Source organism: Haliotis asinina, chromosome 9, assembly GCF_037392515.1.
Source record: "Haliotis asinina isolate JCU_RB_2024 chromosome 9, JCU_Hal_asi_v2, whole genome shotgun sequence".
Taxonomy (NCBI): domain Eukaryota; kingdom Metazoa; phylum Mollusca; class Gastropoda; order Lepetellida; family Haliotidae; genus Haliotis; species Haliotis asinina.
Window position 1 is genome coordinate 15,593,060 of NC_090288.1, and position 5,224 is coordinate 15,598,283.

Genomic DNA, 5,224 nt, shown 5'->3' on the forward strand with positions numbered 1-5,224 from the left:
TCAGCCAGTGAGGTTTGGGCGATTCACGCTACAGTCGACAATTAACGATTCCTCACACCTGTCGCCAAGACTGTATGACATAAACCCAATTTACACAGATTGTGTTGAGTCAATAGATGACTCACGCAAACGTCTTGGTCATCGCTCCACTGAGGAGAGAGAAAACTATTGATGGTGACTATTGAGGTAAAACAACCAATGCGATGGTGATCGTCTATAGCAACACACTGTTGCAATACTGTTGAAATATATATTTTTTCTCCTTGAATGGTCTCATTTGTAGTCATTCCCAAAATGATTGGTAGTTTATATGAAAAAAGTCTCTTTTAATAACTGATAAGAAGGTATTAAAACACATATTCAATGTAGCTGCAAATCTACAGGGCAGATAATTCCAAATCAAAGTGAACAGATCTGGTACTTCCTCTATTTTGCGCTGCGCTTTTATTAGCGGAACTGAATTACTAAACAATCGATAGTCACAGTTCTACAATCAATTTATTGCTATCGGTGACTCAACTACTGCAATCAATCGATAGTTCGATTCATCGTTATAGCTCTAATTTATAATAACGATGTAACAATCTGCGTGAGTTCAGGTTAAATACATACATGGCAACAAGTGTCGCAACACCCATGATTTCTAACCTCCATTTCATATTAATAAGTATGTTTTATGATTATTTGACCCTGTGAGTTCACCATACGCAAGGTTTAGGAATGTGGAAACGTTTGATCAAACGCGTACGTCACGTACAGGCCATGTTTGATTCTATGAACACTTCATGGTCATTTTGTCAAGGGAGTAAACTGAGGTCTTGATACGTTCCTTTGCCGAGGTTAATTGGACTGTCGTGTGAAAAGAATGGGATGTTGCGATACTTTTGTCCATGTGTATAGATGATGTCGACTTATGAGACAATCAAATCGCTTAGATCTATGTCCACCTGAGAGTGAGCTCCCTTTGTGATATCTTCACATCCGGTCTACGACTGTGTAATGTTTTTCTCTTCAGAGAAGACTTTAGTAACGGATTGAATTATAAGCTTTTAATTGTTCAGGTGAGTGAGTGAGTTGAGTTTTAACAATATTCCAACAATACCATGGCATGGAACACCAGAAAAGGGCTTCACTCGTTTTATCCATGGTTAACCCAGATTCGAATGTGTAATTACTCACTCACTCACTCACTCACTCACTCACTCACTCACTCACTCACTCACTCACTCACTCACTCACTCACTCACTCACTCACTCACTCATTTGCTAAGGGCTACATGTCGATGATGTTGTTTGATAATGTTGACGTTGCTTCAGTCTGAAAACATTGATTTTTACCCGACTACCAGCACTTAAATGGCGAAAAGAAACTTGTTTCTGGCAACAACAAAGAGCTTAATTGCTCTGCACATGACAAACACAATGGATGTATGCTACAAACAAGTATGCATGTCAGTTACATCTATCAATGACGAGGGGATCTCAAGGTAATTCTCAACGACATGTTTGTGTGCCCGCATTCCCGGTCGCTAAAAATGACAAATTTTCTTAATAATTATGCGAGTAAATAACGCTCCATGTTTCATACGCAAAGCGTGTTATTTGCATAATAAAGGTATGCGTGAGACATTGATTCAACTATTGTCTATTTGTAGCGCCCTTATTTTTGCATCATAGCCACTGCCGGAAACATTCGATTCTGATTGGTCATAATCCCAGAAACCCTCGTCACCGGGTTAGAAAGCTAATATTTATCACACACACACACACACACACACACACACACACACACACACACACACACACACACACACACACACACGCACGCACGCACGCACGCACGCACGCACGCACGCACGCACGCACGCACGCACGCACGCACACACGCACACACGCACACACACACACACACACACACACATAACGCGTTAGTCATGACCCCGACAATCCGATTCCCGCGATATCCGAACAATAGCTAGTTGTAACAATTCTTGTTTACTATGTAATCTCATTACCTGTTGATTCAGTAATCCGGTGCTTCACTCTCCGTATCCGAACGTTAATCAGCGGTAACAGATTAGCTAATTACACATGGTTTTGCTTCATTAATCCGGCGGTACATCAAAAAGGTTGGGATAATCCCTTAACACCATGAACCCCATTCAGTGGTACTTGTTAAGTGACACTTGCGAGTTGAAGATGTCGTTAGTTTGTGATTTTGATCAATTAGTAGGTCTCACTTTTGGTTAGTTGGAGTAATACCTGTCATGCTTACTTCCTGTATAAAACACTGATCGTGTCAAAATGAGATCACTTGACGTTTGTCAGTCATAATGGCAAGTCCCGCCCCTAGTCGTAAAAGATGTGAAATTACTGCCGCACGAAAAAAAGAGAAAACCCTAAAGCCAACTTGGATCTTATGTGTAAACATTTTGGTCAAGAATTCGGACATTCTGTCGGCAAGAACACAATTTCGGACATCGGATATGTTTTGTGATTGGCTATGATCATTTGACAGACAGATGCAATCACGTGGTTGACACGTGATCTTGCTTCGTGACAATGCTGCCAGTCACAAGTGTGCCAATGTCAAACTGACCAACGTGAAAGTTAATTTCTTGCCCCCAAACACCACATCGCACATTCAGCCAATGGACGCTGGCATCATGTGAACTCTCGTTTCCCACTACAAGAAATGTCTCGTCAAGCATTTCATCCAGTGTGCCGACCGGTCACAGACGCGTCATGTAGATTTCTTTCACAAGTGAGTTTTGTTACGTGTATGTATAATCTATCCAGACATGATTGTATGCATTGATTGGTTATTATATGAATATTCAAGTTATTATGTCTACAAACTGTAATAAAGACTTTTGAAACTTGTATACGTTCGTATGTTTTTGTATTGCCGTGTCAAAGGGAAGTAACCCTACTGTAGTTGTGTTCATAAAAGTTCGTTTCAGTAGTCCGTACGTTTCACTGTCCGAATGTTTTTGATGAAAAACAGAAGTGTCCGGATTAACGCGGCCTGGCCATACATACATACATTTCAGCACAGTACACAACCGATCGTGAGAAATTTTAAAGACGCTTCTAACAACATTCCAGCTATGTCAAGGCATCTCAGCTTGCTGTGACGGAGTGAGTCAAATGTGAACGAACCCATTTCTGGTGTGCCACGCCTACATATTGCTGGAATATTGCTAAACGTCGTAAAACTATACTCACTCACTTATTCCATGGAATAAATGTCAATCGATGAAGACTTTTACTTGTTAACAAAGCAGTCGTAAAATATGTATATACACAATTCTCTGGGGATTTCCGAGTAAAACTCCCAAACCAGTTGGCTTGTCCTGGTAGCAGTTTAATTGGTCGGGTGTTCAAGGTCGCTGACTAGACTGACTGAGACATCAAACGACCACAACGGAAACAATAACATGTCTGTTTTTCCGTGAAATAATTCATCAACGGATGTCCCAGATGCTCTGCTCGAAAAAGAAAAACATATAAGATGTAATTTAGGCGTTGGGGTGTTTCGCTAAGAGATTAGACGCTTATCGAGCACATATATATCTTTGTGTATATATCAAGCACCGAAATAAAAAAAAAATCCATTCATCTTATTCTCAGCACATAAGAGGTGGTGCGTTGATCGGCGTTTAAAGCGTTCGCTCGTCACGCCGGAGATCTGGGTTCAATGCCTCACATGCATATTCTCATTTCTGGTGTCCCCGCCATGATATTGATGGAATGTTGCTAAGGTCGGCGTAAAACTAAACTCACTCACTCACTAGTTCTCAGCACATCAAGGGCAATCCATAAGACACCACTATGCTTGTTGTAAGAGGTGCCTTTAGTATGAGGCAACTATGTTTTTCATCAGAGGCAACTAGCGAGTATGGGATTGGCAGGCTTAATCAATGCTTGTCGTCCGGTCGAAGTTGGTCAGATCGAAGTCCACAATTTCAATCAGTGGAATGGGTGCAGCCTTAGCAACAGTGAGTGCACGTGTGTACAGGTTTACGTCGCTTTTAGCAATATTCCAGCAGTATCACGCCGGGCACACCAGAAATTAGCTTTGCTCAGTGTACTAATCTGTGGAATCGACGTCGGTCTTCTGTGCGACTAGCGACAGGTTTAACCACTAGACTACCCCGCCGCCCCAGTATCAACAAACAAACATAACTACCTATAGTGTAGGTATGCAAACAGGTGATGTTGTGGCCTTGTGGTTAAAGCTTCCCCATGTCACACCGAACGCCCTAGTTCGATTCCAAATGTGTGACTTTGATGGAATATCGATAAGCACGGCGTAAAACCACACCCATTCACTCACAGCGACATCGCAACTACATAACACAGCAACAGAACAACAATCAACAGAAAACATTAGTAATACCTAAACTGCACAATGCCATAAGAACTCCCGCAAAAGTACGACAATCTCAACACAGCATATGTTTTGACGAACACAAGTGACACAGTCAAACCAATGACCTTCGCTATTATTCAATCTATAGTCTACTTATTGAAGTGTTGGTTAACTGTATGCCCCGAGAAAGTACCTTGTCTGAACTGTAAAATAACACTTCTCTAGACGATAGTTAAACATGCAGCCTTTAAAACATGTGTCTGCCAAACGAATCACTCAGTGTCTGCGTAATATCTATAAATACATTTATGTATTCGTTTGTGAGAAACATTCAAAGGTACTCTTTAAAAGTGTGTTCATATGGCGCCTGCACATTGTTAAACCATGCTTTTACAAGCCGGAGATCAATAGTGAACGCGCGTCGTGCTAACAGTCGTCTTGGGAAATGATTACCCCGTGCTTCAGTCACGGGTTATGACCGTTTAACCAGAACCTAAAGGAGAAGGGTGGAGCACATTCATAATATGACACTATAAAATATTTGCATATGCTGTCCTGTTCTCAATTGATTGTAAGAACTATCATCGTTCCTTCCAGTCTCCATCTCTTGAAAAGGTCAAACACATGCAGACCCGTGTTCTATTTAACATGCTTTCCAGAAATGAATCTATACACTTAGTTATTTTGCAGGCTATATGTTGATAGCCGGTGGCAGATGACACCTATTCAAATAGATATTAACATTAATGTCTATGGCTTTATAGCACGTTTTCAATTCAGTGAAGCGACAGACACGTTGCGTAACAACTAGGTTGTGGGGTACACCAAGGTTATTGCTTTGGTCCGTAT